Source organism: Rattus norvegicus, chromosome 7, assembly GCF_021556685.1.
Source record: "Rattus norvegicus strain SHRSP/BbbUtx chromosome 7, alternate assembly SHRSP_T2T, whole genome shotgun sequence".
Lineage (NCBI taxonomy): Eukaryota > Metazoa > Chordata > Mammalia > Rodentia > Muridae > Rattus > Rattus norvegicus.
In genome coordinates, this window is record NC_141540.1 from 26,689,976 (window position 1) to 26,710,271 (window position 20,296).

Below are 20,296 nucleotides of genomic sequence, written 5' to 3' on the forward strand. Positions count from 1 at the left end.
CAACTGCATATGAAGCAGAGGATGGTCTCCTTGCACACGAATGGAAGGAGAAGCCCTGGGTATTGTCAAGGCTGGACCCTCAGTTTGGGGAATGCCAGAGAGTTGGGAAAGTGGGTGGATGGGGAACGGAATACCATTATAGAAGAATGGGAGGGGTGGTATTGGAGCTTATTTCTGGGAAACCAGGAAAGTGAATAACATTTGGAATGGAAATGAAAAATATCCAATTAAAAAAAAGAACAACAACAACATGGCATTTAGAGCTTAAATTTAAAAAATGCCGCAATCAGGAGACACAGAATTGTATGCCTCTGGTTTTCTTCAAATATGCTCTGGGCCCAATTCAGTTCTGGGCCCATGCTGGACCAAGCAGGTTCCTGCCACTGACTGCTCCTACATTCCTATATCCAGAGGCACTATGCAGTTTACTCTTGGGCCAGGGATGTGGGAAGAGTTGGGGGGAAGGGGCGGTGTGTCCTGTGGTCTCAGGATTGTCCGCATTTCTGGGTGTTCAGCACTCTCCACCACGGGATTTTGGTGCAGGTTTTCTGATTGCTTTCATCTCCCTTATACAATGTTTATATTTCCTGGGAGATATTATAGAAAATTTGATGTTTATCCCATTAATTTGTTTAACATTCTCATCCACAGAAGAGTATAATTTAGTGGTAACTAAATATTTAAAAACAAGTATATACAATGGGTAATTTTTGCATGATGAACTTGGTATTCACGGAGTTGGAAACACAGTCTAAAGTGAAAGTATAATTGCCTTTGTATCTCAGTCTGACTGGGAAGTAATTATGATGCCCAGTCCCCATGAGAATGCAGAGATCCATCCCTGCCTGATAGCCGTGGGACATCAGATGGTGAAACCACACCTCAATAAAGAAGGTTCTTAAGAGTTGAGAGTTTGAGATCACTCTTTTATTCACCAGAATACATCAATAGTATCCAGATGCAGGTAGTCAATATATACAGTTTGTATCCTTATCAAAATAGCAAATCAAATGAATGAACAAAACAACAATGAATAAATAACAAAACTTCAAATGAATATAAGGAAAACCAAATAACCAAAGTAATCAAAAGTCAAACCAAAATGTAAACAGAGGAATTGTCCTAAGCATTCTTTTGATGCTCGTTTGCAGAATTGACTTATAGCCAATGACTTGCCTTGGAAACACAGTAGACAAGCAGTTACTGATGGTAATAATCTTTTCAAGGGGAATGTAAGTAGGTCTGCCTTGTTGGAGTGAGGGTATGAAGGACAAAGCCATCCAATACTGAGTATAAAACATATGACAGTCTTTGACTCAAAGTTTTTCCAATGTTGTGGACTGATCTCCATGAAACTCTTCTGGGTGACCCTTCAGGACAAGTACAAATGTACATGTGCACACTCTTCCTGGATGCCCAGCAGTTCTCGATTGATGTGCATCAGCTCTTCTCTGAGTCCTTCCAAATGTGCACGCTTGCTGGGGAGAGCCGAGATGAAAGTATGGCCTATTCAATCCAAAGAAATCAAACTAAAGTAGGAAAATGCAGCCCACAACTGCTATGGATATTAAGGATGCGATGTAATAGTGGTGTATTTGTTGTGCACACTTAGACTCCTCCTGTGGCACTGCTCTCCAAGGGAGATCTTGTTCTGGTCTATGCCATGTTCGAGTTTCGCTGGAGAATTTTAGACGTAGCAGAGCAAGGGAAAAAAGGATTAGTGAGGGTTTGTTGATTCAGCTCTCCCTCTTATGTCAGCTCCATTCGGTTGGACAATCCAGCATTACCTGTCAACTGAGGTCATTTCCTGCATCCCCAAGTGTCATAGAGTAAATGGGCTTCGATTTATATATCAGCTTTTAAAAACTGCTAGAAATCGAACTGTGGACTACGCACAGTACTGGAATCAAAAGAAAAATGAGCATATTTTTTTCACTGGTCCAGGTATATTATATTGAATAACAACATTGTGGCTATGTCTGAATCTGAGTTCAAGAGAGATATGAGCAACCTAGAATACCATGTGGATGTCTTATGGAGAACCTGCTCAGAATTGAAGTGAAGGTTCAGATTATTTTTGCAGTGAAGGAACCTGCCTAGGTTCCATTTGTAACCACTGTATCTGTAAATACACAGAGAAACCATCTCACATCAAAACCATGGGCACTGCATACATCCTGTAATCACTGAGAATGGGCTCCGTGTAAATCTTCCCAGTGTACACTCTAAGCATTAAAGGTGATGGTGGTGTACAAACAGAACAGAACCCCTGTATGTGTATAGTCATTGTAAGGCAATTTGTGAGAGAACAGAAAAGAAAATGTTCTCAGAGTTTACCACAGAGGTAAGAGGAAGAAGAAGTAGAAAATACCAAGAAATCTTGAAGATCACATATATTGCATTATGGACAAAATTCATATAAACTGTACCAGAATAATACTCCGAGTAGTTCTTTAGCTGACTGAGGCTGAAACCACGTAGGAGGTCAGTCACCCACAAAGGATAGTTATATAGGACAGGAAATCCAACTGGCTTCTGCCAGCCTATGTTCCTACCTGATCTCAAAGATGTCACAATTCTTCTACACTGTTTCTCCCAAGTCACTTTCCTGGGTGATCAGTTCTCTCTGCTTCAGAGTGTCTGCATTGTTTCCTCTAATCCTTCCTTATTCTGGTCATTAGATGAGTGTACTGTCAATGGAGGCATGTGTGCCTGTGTGCACATACAAACACACACAGACACACAGAAACACTAATACACACTCCCAAACACACAACACATGTGTGTTCACACAATATAAGCATAGTACATTGCAGTCAAGTGTTTACTTTCTGAGGTAATCCTTAATATAAAGACCACCCAGGATTCTCTGAAGGCATAAAAACAAATGTTGAGTGGGATATGTACATAGCAGGCATAGCCTATAGCCTATAAACAACTCAGTCAGTGTTGTGCTGTCCTCCCATAAACCAACATAGAATCATGGTTCTTGCCTTATTCCCCAATCTGGCTTAGCTCGTTCCCAAGGCTGTGTAGAGCAGGCTTGTTTCCCAGCAAAGGATCATATATTGGTGGTGGATTAGACTCTGTTCTTGGCCACTGTTTCAGACTTGCCCCACAGTGTGCAGCTTCTTCTAATAGCAGCTCTCTTTACCTTAACTTGAATGACTTCGTGCCCAAGGCTATTGGAACAGAATCATAGGAAATCTCCATACCCAGGATACAAATGAACAGTTTTTCTCCCCATAATGTGATTGTGTCACAGATATTTTGAGTAAGTAAGTAAATGCTTGCATGGATTATCTTACACTGAATCATAATCCATGGAATGGCCCCACCGTATAGTACATTTTCACTCCCTTGGCTGATGGACGTCTGGACAGATTCTCCTTCAGGGCTGCTTGGGGACCACCACAGCACTGATGAGCCCTAGTTGCTCTGTTGACACCTACTCCTTGTTCTGTAATCTTTGGGTCAACTAAAACTTCTGTTCCAATTTCTGTACATGGCTTCTCATAGGCCTACCTGTTCTTACACTACCAGACCTGTCTTAAGATCCTCATTCCTCCTATCCCCCACTGAGGCTGACTTTAACTCAGAGAAAATGATGTTGACTAACAGCCCTTGCAGAATGCTACACAGATAAAACAGGGGATGCTTTAGGTTATTTGTGCATCTAAAGCCGCTCCTGAACCTGCCCTGTTCTTGCACCACAGCACAGCTATGGGACTTCTGCTGGATGCCAATACAACTCCATGCAACTCAATTTCTCAGTGAATACAATCCAAGCCAGACTCCAAGGTGAAGTTGTACTGTGCCAAGGTAGCTGGAAAGAAATGGGAGCAGGCAATGTGGAAAACAAGCTTGGAGAAGACACAGTGAGTGACATAACCTTTCAGTGGGCTTTCACAATTCACAAAGGACAAAGAAGGAATATAAACTCATGGATTTTATAGAGAAGCCTCCTCCTTACCTCCATGTACTCCATTCCTTTAATGTGCTCCAAAGGATTTCAATGCAGATTGGTAGGTTTGCCCCTAATACCGTTAAAATTGAACTTTACAAGTGCTTTTGTGTCCTTTTGCTGTACAGAGCTAGGAGGAGAGGCTAAAATGATTGGGCTGCTGTATTTGATGTTTCATGACGCAAAGTGAACTCTCAGAGTGGTTTTCTCAGTAAACTTGGAAATAGGCAACACAGTTATATTTTTGCACAAACTAAAACACAAATACACACACATGCACACACACACACACACACAAACACACACACACACACACAAACACACACACACACACACACACACACACACACACACACACACACACACTAAGGAAAACATACCTTTTATCCAGCAGGTTTTCTGTTGAATGAAGAATTAGTGGGAGCTATGTTATGTACAAGTCTCTTACAGTCAAGCAGGCTGTGCTGCTGTGGTCTGTACTCATTTCCACTTCAGGAAATCTTGCTATGCCGATACTTGCTGGACCTACAAGTAAGTTACAAACTCTGCACAGATAAACTAAACAACACATCACCAAATTCCCAAGACAGAAGAAAAGCCTCCAGCAAGCTCCATGTTGACTCATCATAGGCCCCTCACTAAAACTACCCTGCTTCCCTCATAGAAGGCCTTGGAAGCATCAGAAGAAGACAGTGACTCATGGTCAGTACCCAGGAACTTTTCATCACATTATAATTCGTGTGATATTAAAACAACCTCAACATCAGTCAGAAGGAGGCTAAAGAAAAGGCTACAGTGACTTTGCTGAAATGCTGCACCCTGTACAACACTGAGAGGGAATGTATCCTGAAAGAATGCCATGCCCATGATATAGTCAGCAAAGCAATGTCAGCAGAGGGATGCACTATAGGATTCCATGCACGATCATGGTTAAGGCAATAAGACAGACCAGAATCTTCCAGGGGGATACCTCTATTAAGGTAAAGTGACAAAATCTAATCCTTACTTTTAAAATAGCTGAATGGTTTAGCTATTCAGAATGTGTTGAGACAAATAACAGAGGTGGCAACACCTGGAACTGGACAGGTGATGCAAAGACTGCTGACCAGCACAAAACAGGAAGATTTAGGTTTGTTGAGAGACCTAGGCTCAAAGGACTAAGTTAGAGAATGACTGGACAAAATTGTATGTCATTAACTGGCCTCCCCGAATACCCACAAATTACAGGTCACCACAGCAATGCATACACACACACACACACACACACACACACACACACACACACACACGAAAAACCATAAGTCGGCAGAAAACAATGAAGATTCCATCATGCTGGAGGAAGATCATAATATAGATTATTCAAAGCAGGTATTTTAAGAGAGAATCACTAACTCAGCTAATTTTCCCTAGAGGAATAAAAAGGCCTAGATAGCACTCTTCTTGGTCAGAATGTGGGGTATATATGGAGAACTTTGTTCTTGAAGTCTCAAATCTCTCATGCCTATCCACACCTTTTGAAACCCTTTCCACATCCCTGCTCTTCTAACCAACTTCAGAGTATAAGATGCAGATATGAAATGTCCAGCAGCACTTAAACAAAATAGGACTGACATGCTGCTACTCAGGTTCTGTCAGGTACCCAAGATGTATGAAGCATGAAGAGACCATCTTCATATATAGGGAAAAGGGGATAGAAAGAACAAAAGGCACCAAAAGATGACAATGAGAACCATTTATTTGGCATTTCCACCAGGCTCTCCTCCTTGCAAACTACTTACTTCCTGGAATCTCACAAGATCCCTGTAAAGCAAATGAACTACAGGCATTTGCCTCATCCCTCAAAGCTCTGTGCTATGTGGAGCCCCTAAAGAGGGGCTCCCACATAGCACCCTCCACACATAAAGGCATGTAGTGCTGTGATGTAGTCAGCCTATCTCCCGTAATAAACTGCAGATTCTAGAATAGCAGGGGCATTTGCTTTCCAAATATGCAGTTTCTTCAAAAAGGCTACCCCCACAGAAAGCCTTGTAAACGATCACATAAATGAACACTTGGATGAGACATAGGTCAGTACATGGATAAGTCAATGGACAGTTACATTCGTTTGTCTATGTTTATGGTTAGACATGAGGGCAACCTGACCTTGAGGTCTAATCCTACCTGCAACTGTTTGGCTCTGGGGACACAGATGTTCATTCCGGCCTCTTCACAGAACCTCTTTGCCTCCACACAGGATGCTGGCAGAACAGTCTGCTCCATCAGTTTTTTGTTCTCATTCAGCAAAATCTTTATATTGTTCTTCTATGGAGTCCGTTCACGCAGGAGCTGGAAGTGCCTGATGCTGAACCATAAACAAAAAATGGTAAATCCCAGTCAGCTTCTATCTGCCTGTCTCTCCTGCAAGTACAATCATCCCTTCAAGGGTCCTCATCCTCCGACATCCGCAGACTAGAGCCACACTATACAAGTCAGCGCCAATTAAAGGCAGTCAAATCCAGAGTCCAAATTCAATATGAATCAAAGTACTTCTGAAAATCCTGACACTGAGTGTTTATATAAATCAAGGAAGAAGAAATGGTACATATGGGAGCTTATATGTCCATGGTATGCTAAAACCACCTGCAGGTAGAGGGCAAATCCCCTCTGAGGGTGATAGAAGACCCAGTAGCTATACAATCTTTCCATGTGTTTCTCATGGATCATAAATCTTTAAATCTCATGTCAGAGTCCTAGAGGTTCAGAGTTGATTGATATTCCCACCATGGTGCCAATCTTTTCTATCTAGAGAATCCTTAATGGGTGAAAATAACAATCGGAGGGTCTTCTACACTCTTCACATGTAGGACAACTGAGTCCAAGAGTTACAAACCCAAGACCCTTGCCACGAGGCAGGCTTCCTGTTAAGAGTTAGACACTGCAGAACCAGAGCCCTGACTTTTTTTCAAAGTCATAGCTGGACAGAAGCATTCCCTGCCAAGTGCTGGGGTTTCATCTCTGTCAGTGACTCACTGTAGGAATTGTTCTCTTGTATGAGCTCCTTGTACTTCTCCATGGCATCACATATTGAGTTGTTCATTTAATGCACAGCCATCATTCTCATCCCATGTTCAGATTGAAATATAGGCAATTCAACATCCAGCCTGTGTTAGGGCATGGCCCATGGAAAAAATAACCATCTGAGCTCATGAACTCAGAATTAGATGAAATGTAAATAAAAAATATCCAATAAAAAATTAAAATTTAAGGAATGGGGGTGAGGGAAGCATGTGGTAATCTCTAAGACCAGAGCAAAAACACAACAGTGAAACCCCAAGCACGATTCTTCCATAGAAAATATTTCTATGCAAATCAGCAAACATTTATTTTGAAATAAGGACTCCTTAAGAACCTGGGGAGATATGGCTCTGCAGACTCTCTGTATAGGAGTGGGCAGAGCCTGAGAACTGCCTGCTTGGGAATTACAAGTATCAAGGGTTTGTTTCCAAAGCGACTGTTTCTAGGTCACAATAAACCATTCATAGATAGCTAAAAAAATGAAAAGTAAAAAAATAAATAAAGTTCAAATTGGGCAAAAAAAAATAGGTGAAATCAGACTGTTCTCTGTATTATATTACTTAAAGCCAGTATATATCACAGACTTGCTCCTTTGAACTGGGTCCTATTGGTGCTGATTGAACTTATTATCCTGGGTACAGGACAATAGAGCCAGGGTACCAGTTGGAGGGAGCTGACCTTCAAGAGTTGGCCAGGTGAGCATGAAGGCATTGACTAGTTCTGTAAGAAGTTTCCTCAAGTTTGTGCCACAACCTTAGGTCCAACAGAAAGGGGCAATGACATTTCTTTTGTTTTGAAAGCAGGGATTCTCAATCATTGTTTCCTATCGTTACATGAATTCCCAGAGGGCATAAATACTTTTGACAGGGCAGAGGATTATAACATCTCCTTCCCTCCAGAGAGTCCTATCTTCCACCAAGGTAAATAGAAGGTGCAAAGTGCTCTATTGATCAATGTGGGCCTCCACAGACTCATCACTATCATGACCTATAAACTGTTCATCAAACAAATCCTCAGAGCCCATCAAAGGTCCCCAGATGTCCTGATCCTGAGCAAAACACTCACAAATACTTTCACATACATATATACCAACCCATATATAAGTACAATTAGAATGCCAACTATATCCAGGGAGGTGCCTTAGAATCAGTGAACAATGAACAGATTCAGGGTAAAAGAGTGATGACATGCAGGCATTTCATTCACACTCCTAGATGCAGCAAATGTGACCAGGTCCTTCCAGCTGTTGACAGAACCAATCCAACTCCAAGCACCTCAGGCTCAAGTACAAAAGAGCTTGACCCTAAGCCCACAGCACCTAGCTTATCTCAACAGGCCACACCTGCCAAGGCTCTTTAAAATCCAGGATGAGGAGTGAAAAACTCTCTTGATGTAAAGAAATCTTGGGTTAGCAGAGAGAGCACAAGACAGTGAACAGGTGACTGGGCATAATGACTACCTATAGTCCCAATCATCATAGATATAAAGGTCCAGGATTTGAGAAAGTACATCCCTCTGGAATTTACACTTCTGGGTTTCAAATTTTAGTTCCTCCAATTTATTTAGACGCTTCTCTTGCTTACTGATATCATTTCAGGATGATGCCTTCCTACCGAAACCTGTAGATAGATAAACACAAGTGAAATTGCATAGTTGATGGCCCAGGGGAGGAAAAGACCATTCTGAGTCCCAAAAAGGAGGTTGAGGAAATGGAAAGGCTGGAGACTATATGATTCCCTGAAATAGCAGAAAAGCTTTCTTCAAACTGGACTCTTAAGCTATGTCCTTCTTCCCAATCTTCACTGCCATACATAAGTCGCACTCACTATTAGAGGACCCCTTGCCCTGAAAGCCATAAGCTGCCTCAGACATCCAGACATGGGACATTGTCATCTCATATCAGATGTGGTACAGGTAAATCCTGGAGTTCCTAATACTTAGAACCATCAATCTCTAATCATGTGTGTTCAAACCCAAAGTGTCTGAGATCTTAGTTCATGACTAGGGGTGCATCCTTCCTTGTTCTTATCATCAGAGACTTATGTAACCTACAGTAATCTAGAGGATGAAGTGCTTCAACTCCCAACCATGAATGGTCACATTGTTAATCTCATCATGCCTCCTCCTGGCATGTATTGGCACTCGAAATTACAAAGCTCCCAGAAAAAAAGCTGCACACTTGCCAATTCTTGGCTCTCTGTCAAACTAATCATCAGAACTCTGGACTCTTGGTCTGTCATTGAGAAATCCCAAGGTTCTTTGTTGCAAGGCCTACTCCTGGAAGGAACGTCTCAAAACTATCTCCTCAAGGATGTTCCCCAACTCTGCCCTGGACTCACCAAGCCTTCCCCAGAACGATTTCATTCTTCCTTTTTTACTAGACAGGAGGTCTGCATCCTTCTGCCTTTTTCTGGTCTCTCCTTGATCTCTACTCTCTTTTCGAACTAGCCTGAGCAGCTGGCGAAACATGCCTGTTTGTGAACCCAAAGGGAACTGAAGGAATATGCCAAAGGCAGTTGGTGTCACCACAACACTGGTGACATCCCATAAGATTCTAGTGCTGTCTTAGAGACAAGAGATTTTCCTAGGAAGGGCTTACTGATGATGTTACTGCGAGGTTCTGTGGCCTACCTGCTAACTAGCTCTCCGCAAATTGATCAGTTTCCGTAGGGGCCTTTCCCTGCAGTCTCTCATGTGACTCAGGGAAAACCCTTTTACAACCTCTACTCCAAAGCTAGATATTTCTCTCTGCTTCATTGGAAGTCATCAATTCTTTTAATGTGAAGAGTTGGTTACAACCCTGAATTGATAAGAGATTTTTGTTAGCACCCAAATCTCTAGGGAGCATGGATAAGGGAGATTTTTCTTAAAAATAAATTTACCACCTGAGACAACGCATGTGACATAAATTTTGAATCCCAAGGTTTTCCCTGTTTTCTAGAGGCCAATAGCTTTCTCCTATACATTTGACTATATAAAACCTGGTAATATTTGCTTAATGTGCAGTCCTAGACAGCTGGCATTGTTTCCATATACACATCTATGTATTTCACAAAATCAATGGTCTATAATCCTACTTTTTGAAATAATCACTCCCTTTTCTTGGGATCGTAGGGATCAACTACAGGGCATATATAAAATTATAACTTTATGTCTCTTTTATATATTAAGTTGGACATCCTCCCTTTCTCAAATATAAAAAGACAATTAAATGGGACATCAGTAAGCAAACATCAACCTGGACCCTGTGTTACTACATTGTAACCACATAGCCATTACTTCTCAAATATCATTCTTCCTGAATTTCCAAGTCTAGGCATGAGAATATTGGGGCTGCACCAGGATCTTTTACTCGTAGCAAACATAAGAATCAGGAGGATGGGCAGGGAGTGGAATGTCCTGAGGTCAGGTTAAACCTCAATTTTAGTGGGTCCATAAGTTCAGGAGGGAGTCCATTTGGCAATGTCCTATATGGATTCTGTGTTCTTATTCTAGGTGTTGTAATGCCACCCGAATATGTGCTATAACCTAACCTCACCGATGAAAGAGTGAAAATCATGTCGGACTTTCTGGGAAGAGCTCTGCCTTTTACTACCATCTGGGGTTGTACAGCATCGCGATGCAAATCTCAAACAGAGGGGTGGAGATTGTGGACCCTTTAGAAGTTGAAGGTCTCTTCTTCTGATTAAGGCACATATTTTTCCTATGTAATTTTTCCCTTGCTCTCTCACTAATGATGGCTGACTTTTTTCCTGGCCTGAGATATATTGGAGTCCAATCTTTTGGATTACCTAAGCTTCTATTTTTGAGATGACAGGCCCAAGGGTACTACTCCATACAGAAGGTATGAATAAGTGTCAGGGGCTGGAGTAAGTTCAGAAAGTTTGTGACAACAAAGAACTGATTGAGAATCCAACAGACAAGCTGCTCACCAAGATCATAGTTGTATGATAGTAAGAAAATGTGAATAATAAGGCATCAGGTGAAAAGATAAATTAGGAGGTCATAGTTCTAGAAGGTTATCCTTTGCTCTCAGCAGAGCCGACATTTTTTCAACCATTCCTCGCCCTCTGCCACAGGACCAGAGACTTCCCCAAACAACTGGCTGGCCTTGCTAAAAGTCCTGGCTTGGCTTCTCTTTGTAGAATAAGACATGCAGAGTCCTTGAGAACCCACCAAGAAGTCTCCTCCACAAAGGCCCCTTGTTGTCAAAGGAAAATGTTCTTGCAGAATCCTGCCATGGCAGGAGGAATTTCAACTAGGCTGCTTTTAGGTCCAGCTCACTGAGGGCAGGCCTGAGGCCCAGGTGTATCTGTGGAAAGTAGCAGCACACACTACCTCACAGCTCTCTCTCTCTTGGATGCAACTGCTAGAAGTGTAATACGATTTTTATTTCTTTGTTTGTTTATTAGAAATACCTACAAACCTGATTAAAGTTGCAACATGCCTTCAATTCCAGCATGCAGAATTTTGTTAAATCATTGTTGTTCCTGTTTTATGTTTGGTTTTGTTTTTAGTCCCCTCAGCAAATTTCTCTTTACCTAGACTGTTAAGCACATGCTCTGGAGGGACCTATTATTCAAGTTAGGCAAAGCGTTTGTTCTTACCAACCACTCCATAGATGATCCCATTACTTACTTTCAAATAAGAAAACAGTCATAGAGAAGTAAGTTAACCTGTATGCTATCACAGAAGAAACACATCATGATTGTGGAATTGCACCCGAATCTTTTGTATTTCCTAGGTTTTTTTTTAATTTTAACTTTTTTATTGGATTTTTGGGGGGTACATTTCATTTGTTTTAAATCTAAAAGGTATCCTTTATAGCTCTCCTCTCATTTACAAGGAAGAATTTCACCTGTAATTGTTACTCCAGATCGTTTGGTCAATGGCTTAGATATTACCCTGCTCTGTTTCCTTGCCTTAAGCTGTGTTAGAAGCAGGCTCAAAGGTTCGGGACTCAACAAATAATGAATTCCACTACATCTGGATCCCTAGTCTCACAGACAGGAAGGGACTGTATTTCCATTAACTATTTAAAAAACAAACAAAGAAAACAAAAACAGACGCAGTTGTTCTCAAGTATATTAAAGTATGGATCGTGGTAATATAGTTATATTATATAATATACCTGGCATTCATCTTTCTCCAAATCCTAAAATTTCTTTTTTTGTTCACATTTTCTTTTTTTGATTGCTTCTTAGTAATTTTTATCTTGTTTTTTTTTTAATTTTAGTTTTTTCATAGATATATTTCTTTATTTACATTTCAAATATTATTCTCTTACCTAGTTTCCGGTCCATAAGCCCCCATCCTGTCTCCCTCCCCGATATGGACAGTCTCCCAAACCACTCCCTTTACAACTCCCCGACATTCCCCTGCACTGAGGGTCCAACCTTGTCAGCACCAAGGGCTTCCCTTCCACTGGTGCCCCAACAAGGCTATTCTCTCCTACATATGCAGGTGGAGCCCTGGGTCAGTCCATGTATAGTCTTTTGCTATTGGTTTAGTTGGTTGGCATTGTTGTTCTTATGGAATTGCAAGCACCTTCAGCTCTCTCAATCCTTCCTCTAATTTCCACAAGTGGGGTCCTGTTCTCAGTTCAGTGGTTTGCTGCTAGCACTGACCTCTTTATTTGACATACCCTGATGTATCTCTCAGGAGAGATCTATATCTGGACCCTTCCAGCAAGCACTTTTTAGCTTCATCAATCTTATCTAGTTTTGGTGGATATACATACTTACACACACACACACACACACACACACACACACACACACTTACACACACACACACACACATATATATGGGGGGGGCGTGTGCTGGGCAGGATCTGAACGGTCGTTCCTTTAGTCTCTGTTTTAAACTTGGCCTCCATATACCCTCCTATGGATATTTTTGTTCCCCCTTTTATGGAGTAGAAGCATCCACATTTTGGTCATCCTTCTTCTTGAGCTTCCTGATGTCTGTAGATTGCATCTTGGGTAATTCGAGGTTTTGGGCTAATATCCACTTATCAATGAGTGCATACCATGTGTGTTATTCTGTGATTGGGTTACCTCACTGAAGATGATATTTTCTAGTTCTTTCCATTTGCCTATGAATTTCATGTAGTCATTGTTTTTCATAGCTGAGTAGTACTCCATTGTGTAGACATACAACATTTTTCAAATCTATTCATCTGTTGAAGGGCATCTGGGTTCTTTCCAGCTTCTGACTATTATAAATAAGGCTGCTATGAATAGAGCAGAGCATGTGTCTTTATTGTATGTTGGAGCATCTTTTGGGTACATGCCCAGGAGAGGTATAGCTGGGTGCTCAGGTAGAAGAGTGTCCAATTTTTTGAGGAACCTCCAGACTGATTTCCAGAGTGGTTGTACCAGTTTGCAATCCCAGCAACAATGGAGGAGTGTTCCTCTTTCTCCACATCCTCGCCAGCATCTGTTGTTACCTGAGTTTTTGATCTTAGCCATTCTGACTGGTGTGAGGTAGAACCACAGGGTTGTTATGATTTGCATTTCCTTGATTACTAAGGATGTGGAACATTTCTTTAGGTGCTTATCAGCCATTCGATATTCCTCAGCTGAGAATGTTTCGTTTAGCTATGTACTCTATTTTTTAATAGGGTTATTTGCCTCTCTAGAGTCTGACTTCTTGTGTTCTGTGTATATTTTGGATATTAGCCTTCTATAAGATGCAGGATTGGTGAAGATTTTTTCCCAATCTGTTGGTTGCCATTTTGTCCTTATGACAGTGTTCTTTGCCTTACAGAAGCTTTGCAGTTTTATGAGGTCCCATTTGTCGATTCTTGATCTTAAAGCATAAGCCATTGGTCTTTTGTTCAGGAAATTTTCTCCAGTGTCCATGTGTTCGAGATTCTTCCCCCACTTTTTTTCCTATTAGTTTGAGTGTATCTGGTTTGATGTGGAGGGCCTTGATCCACTTGGACTTAAGCTTTGTACAGGGTGATAAGAATGGGTCAACTTGCATTCTTCTACATGCTGACCTCCAGTCAAACCAGCACCATTTGTTGAAAATTCTATCTTTCTTCCATTAGATGGTTTTAGCTCCTTTGTCAAAGATCAAATGACCATAGGTGTGTGGGTTCATTTCTGGGTCTTCATTTCTGTTCCACTGATCTGCCTGCCTTTGTGCCAATACCATACAAACTATTGCTCTGTAATACTGCTTGAAGGCAGGGATGGTGATTCCCCCAGAAGTTCTTTTATTGTTGAGTATAGTTTTTGCTATCGTGGGTTTTATGTTATTCCGAATGAACCTGCAAATTGCTCTTTCTACCTCTTTAAAGAATTGCATAGGAATTTTGATGGGGATGACACTGAATCTGTAGATTGCTTTAGGCAAAATGGCCATTTTTACCATATTCATCCTGCCAATCCATGAGCATGGGAGATCTTTCCATCTTCAGAGATCTTTTTCAATTTCTTTCTTCAGAAACTTTAAGTTCTCATCATACAGATCTTTCATTTTCTTGGTTAAAGTAATAGCAAGATATTTTACATTATTTGGGACTATTGTGAAGGGTGTCATTTCCCTAATTTCTTTCTCAGCCTGTTTATCCTTTGAGTAGAGGAAGGCTACTGAATTGTTTAAGTTAATTTTATACCCTGACACTTTGCTGAAGTTGTTGATCATGTTAAGTAGTTCTCTGGTGGAACTCTTGGGGTCACTTAAGTATACTACCATATCATGTTCAAATATTAGTATTTTGACTTCTTCCTATCCAATTTGTATCCCTTTGACCTCCTTTCATTTTCTGATTGCTCTGGTTAGGACTTCAAGTACTGTATTGAATAAGTAGGGAGACAGTAGGCAGCCTTGTCTAGTCCCGGATTTTAGTGGAACTGCTTCAAGTTTCTCCCAATTTAGTTTGATGTTAGGTACTGGTTTGCCATAATTTGCTTTTACTGTGTTTAGATATGGGCCTTGAATTCTTGATCTTTCCAGGACTTTATTCATGAAAGGGTGTTGAATTTTGTCAAACGATTTCTCAGCATCTAATAAAATAATCATGTGGTTTTTCCTTTGAGTTTGTTTATATGGTGGATTTCGTTGATGGATTTCTGTATATAAAACTATCCCTGCATCCCTGCGATGAAGCCTACTTGATCTTGATGGATGATCCTCTTGACATGTTCTTTGATTCGGTTTGCAAGAATTTTATTGAGTATCTTTGCATCAATATACATAAAGGAAATTGGTCTGAAGTTCTCTATCTTTGTTGTATCTTTGTGTGGTTTAGATAAAAAGTAATTATGGCTTTGTAGAAGGAATTTGATAGTGCTCCCTCTGTTTAGAATTTGTGGAATAGTTTGGACACTATTGGTATGAGGTCTTCTATGAAGGTCTGATAGAATTCTGCACTAAACCCATCTGGTCGTGGGTCTTTTTGGATGGAAGACTTTTAATAACTGCTTCTTTTTCTTTAGGAGTTATGGGATTGTTTAGATGGTTTATTTGTTCCTGATTTAACTGTGGTGCCTTGTATCTGTCTAGAAAAATTGTCCATTTCCTCCACATTTTCCAGTTTTGTTGAATATAGGTTTTTGTAGTAGAATCTGATGAGTTTTTTTTAATTTCCTCAGATTCTGTTGTCAGGTCTCCCTTTTCATTCCTGATTTTGTTAATTTGGATATACTCTCTGCCCACATTCTTGAACCAAGAGGAAATTGCCTAGTACCATCTATGCTCCCTGAGCAAAGGGACCTAGGAGCAGTCAGGGGCAGAACCCTTCCAGTTTCTGCCTGGGCGGAGAGCTAAAATCCAGTCACCAGGAGTGCCTACATACCTGAGAGCAGAGGTATGATCTACTCTTCTGTGCCAAGAAATCCACCAGGTTTTCAGGTCTCACAAACTCAGGAGCACCTCTATGTTCACAGATCCGGCTGAAAGAAAGCAAGTCTACAGGAGTGCTGACACACAGGCCTACAGAAGAGTCAAGCCGTTGTCAGAGACAGTAAGACAAGAGAACACCAGAGACATCCTGATGGCGAGGCAAGTACATGAACCTAAGCAACAGAAACCAATACTCCTTGGCATCACCAGAGCCCAGTTCTCCCAGCAAAGCAAATACTGGATATCCAAATACACTGAAAAAGCAAGATTTGGATTTAAAATTACATTTTATGATGACTGAGGACTTTAAGAAAGACATAAGTAACTCCCTTAAAGAAATACAGGACAACACAAGTAAACAAGTAAAAGGCCTTAAAGAGGAAACACAATAATTCCTTAAAGAATCTGGGCTAACTGGCTAGCCTCTGCTCTTCAACCAGGCTCACTGGCTAGCCTCTACTCTTCAGCCAGGCTCACTGGCTAGCATCTGCTCTTCAGCCAGGCTCACTGGCCTACGGGACCCTAGCACATTGCTTACCAATCGGCTCATGACTACCTGGCTGCACTGACTCCTTAAAGCCATTCTCTAGAAAGAGCACAAAAACCAAAGAGAAACACCACTGGGACCTTTTCCCATGGGCTCCGCTTAAGTTTAAGCAATTTTGTTATTTCTTTTAAAAAGTGAAATACAATTTCTGCTACTCATATGGCCAAGATAGCTGGGCAGTAATCATTGCTTTATGGAATTTGATCCTTTATTTTATTACAAGGTTATCTTTATGCTGTATGATGTATCTTTAGAAAACACAACACTAAATTCCTAAAATCTAGATGTTTTAAGACATCAGTTCATGGAGAAACATAAGTGCTTACCTATCTAGACTGGCCTCTTTTGCTATACTGCAGGTACAATCAAGTTTCCACACTACTTCCATGATTTTCAAGAATGGTTAAGACAAAAATAAGTTGAACATAATGGACAGAAAGGGGATTCTGTCAAGTTGTCTTATGTGGAACAAGATACCAAGATATGACTGGTAAACCTAAAACCAACTGTTTCAGAGACCAACAAAACTTACAGAAAATACATACTTTCTTATCATTCCTCTGCCCCGGCGGTAAGTAATTTATTGAGCACCTACTATGATCCTAGCACTGTGCATCTAGGGGTGTAATGTTGAATTAAAAGTTGATAAAAAGCTTCATTAAGGAATAAAGAAAAATGAAACATATCTGAAACTCAGAATTCAATATAAGCAGCACCACCATTTCTCAACTGGTGATTTCTGAAAAATTCATCATTTTTTCCATGTGCTTCTACAGAAATGATACTCAGTCTTGATTTTGTAAGTCACAAATAGGCAAGTCATACTTCTTTCTTGGCTCCCACAACTGTCAAAGGGAACAACACCGTCGCTGTACATTGGGCTTCCCTATCAATCCTGCTTTGAATGGTAATAAATTCTAGACTTTTAAATGTGAAAACAGGTCACCAAAAATGCTTGAGGGGAAAGGTTGTTAAAATTACCCAAACTTGTCTATTCTCTAAAACTTTCACATAGCATTTTACTGATAACACAATGCAAATTCACCACAAATATTTAACCAATAAAAACAGAAATATTGACTAGCTCTGCAAATAGGATCAATGATCATATATACTTGAAAACAACTTTCATGGAAACAAACAACGTACTAGGAGGAAAGATACATCACTAAAAACTACACAAGCAACAAAAAAAAAAAAAAGACACTACACTTCTTAAAAGTTAGGGGATACACTTGATCTTTAAAGACAGGCAATGTACTTGATCTTTAAGCCCTTTAACTGTGCCCTGTCCACATAGAAACTGAAGCAGTGGATGACAAGGCTAGATGCAGTTTCACAACAGCCTCTTACACAGCATCAAAGTGATCTATTTCATTAGATGGTTCCAGGATGATAACACAGACACTTTCACAGTTCCTGAGCACTTCTGAGTTCAAATACCACCAGTGCCAAGCTCTGTGCTGTTGACACATTCTGACCTGTCTCCTAAGGTTGTCAGCCACGAAAAGGACAGGTTAGCACCAGACACTGTTCACTGACCTATCCTAAACCCCGCTTCGTTTCTGAAAAAGCAACATTCCATGCTTGCTCCCTATCTGAGGAAGCCAAATGGTTGATCTGGCTCATGGCTCTACTTTTCTTGGCTCATCAACTTTCTTTTCCCACTTCAACTGCAACTAAGCTGCAATATTTGAAGAAAACCACCATAAACTCTGAGTGTCACCTCTTGAAATTTAAAATTCACGAAACAACTCATGGCTTTCTAAACAGCACCATGGAAAACAAACAAAACCAAGCAAAACCATCCCAAAGGAACTTGCTGATCTGGAGGCCTGCTTATAGCAGGTAGGAAAGAATTAAAATATGCAGAACTGTAATCTCTCAGAGCTTTTGAGGCTAAAAAAGGAAATCTGTGTTTATGTTCCCTTTCTCCAAGTAATCATTTGCAAGGGGCAGTCAATTACAAAGTAGATCAGAAGAAATCTATTAAATAATATATGTTCATTGCCTGCGGTTTTAAGAAGATATTTTCACACGATCCCTGTCCTTTAACACAAAACAGAAACCTTACAGGGAGTGTGCCACCAGGATAAGCTACCTCTCAAAAGCCTGTCCTACCCTGGCAGGTACAAGGCCATTTAATTCCAAGTCAATCTGGAGAGAGGTGACATCTCCAAGTTGCTCTGAGGATGTCAGAGCACAGCTCTCATGCACATTCCAGATCACCTCTCCATTCTTTCCCCAAGGCCATGGGCTTTCCAATCCTTGCTTCAGCACTCCAAACATCCCTGAACCCTCCTTTCCCCTAAGCAACTGGCTCACTTTGCATCGCCTCCTTCTGCCACCACTTCCCCAGAGCGGGGAAAGTGAGCACAAGGATGCTGGCCAGTCTCCTGCCTACCTTGACGCTGCTGCTGCTCACAGGCCGCTCAGCTTGCTGTCCCTGGGGACCGGACCAGCGACCGGGCTAGGGGTCGGCCAGAGCACCATGCCTCGAGGTTCCCTGGCAGGGCTGGCCCGGACTTCGTCCCCCGACACTGCGAGTCTGTAGTCTCTGTGGGAAACCCCGCCGCTGTCATAGTGCGCCAGACCTTGGCTAAGGCGACCACCCTTGGCGCTACCGCGCCTTCTCGGGCTCCCGCTATCAGGGCGCCATTGGCGCTGAGGGCCCGGCCGGGGGAGGTGGGCAGGGCACCACCTGTGGCGCCCGGGCCACACTCCGCCATGGGCGCCCCACGACCCGCCTACACAAAGTCGCGTCCCCACGTCCCCGCTGCCTCCTCCATCGCTGCGCGAGGCCCCTCCTCCTTGCCGCCTCCGCCGCCTCGGCCGCTTCTTCCGCTTCTTCTTTTCTTCTTCTTTTTTTCTTTTTTTTTTTTTTTCTTTCTATTTTTGATCCTGATGTGGCGCATGCGGCGAGCTCGCCTCCGGAACGGAGGACGTCATGCAGGCAGAATCACCTCTGGCGGCCTGCCGGGATCGGAGAGAGAGAAGAGAGAGCAGTCAGCTTGGGCGGAGGCGCCCCAGGCTGCGGGCACCTGGGGAAGGAAAACACGCCCCGCACAGGCGCCGCTGCGGGCGCCAAAAAGAACGCGCGTGCCGGCGCCCACCGCCGCGCACCACGTCCCCTCAGGCCTTGCCCGGAGCTCACGGATGAGCGCCACGTCCCTTCAGGCCCCAGGCTCACAGCCTGGCGCCTTGTCCCCTCAGGCACCGCGCTCACCGCTGAGCGCCTCCTCTCCTCAGGCCCCTCCTTCACCAACCTGCGCCGCGTCCCCTTAGACTCGGCTCCGGCGCGGGCTCGCAGCAGGGTGAGAGGGACACGTGCGCCCACTCCGCGGCGCAGGGGACACGGAGATACGCGTCGCGCCGGGCTCCGGGCTCTGCTCAGGCCTGTCAGTCCCCCCTCAGGGCTGGGTGGAGGCCCAGGGCGGCTTCTGACGGCGCCCAGGCCCACTGCCAAGTACCCGCAGCCATTGCCTCCTGAGCTTCGCACTGCCCACTACAGGCCGCGGGGACCTGTCCAGGCTTGGGCGCTGGCATTGTGGTCACTGCTCTGCTAGGCCAGCTTAGCAGGGCGCAGCCCCCACCCCACCCCGCCAGCTGTCTTTCACCTGAAGGCATCCCGAGGGGCAGCAGGTCATGGGGCCTTGGTTTTGGTCCTGCACCTACTCTCCAGCCCCTCACTTGGAACCCAGTCCCTTCCCCTCCTGCTCCTGGTGAGCTTCCTCAGTGAAGCAAACCCATTTCACACACAGGAATCAATCCTTTTATGTGCCCCTGGACTGTGAAACTCAACATGCCCGACTGGTTGCCAGGATCTGGGGTAGGAATGGCATGGCTGGCAGGCGTTGAGAGACAGAAGACCTCCC

At 42.7% G+C, this 20,296-nt stretch overlaps 1 long non-coding RNA gene across 7 annotated transcripts; it reads right to left on the minus strand.

The window, feature by feature from the left end:
- Positions 1–905: 905 nt before the first annotated feature.
- On the minus strand, positions 906–19,970 carry LOC148004581 (uncharacterized). 7 transcript variants are annotated; one of them, XR_015625162.1, is made up of 7 exons: positions 19,688–19,970; positions 18,826–19,394; positions 6,125–6,305; positions 4,345–4,489; positions 2,556–2,670; positions 1,788–1,900; positions 906–1,677 (listed from the first exon to the last, which is right to left on the minus strand). It is a non-coding gene; the product is annotated as an uncharacterized LOC148004581 (long non-coding RNA). The 7 variants fall into 7 exon arrangements; XR_015625161.1 differs by lacking the exon at positions 19,688–19,970 and adding an exon at positions 2,994–3,182 and having other exon boundaries at positions 18,826–19,632; XR_015625167.1 differs by lacking the exons at positions 1,788–1,900; positions 19,688–19,970 and adding an exon at positions 2,994–3,182 and having other exon boundaries at positions 18,826–19,632.
- Positions 19,971–20,296: the final 326 nt, after the last annotated feature.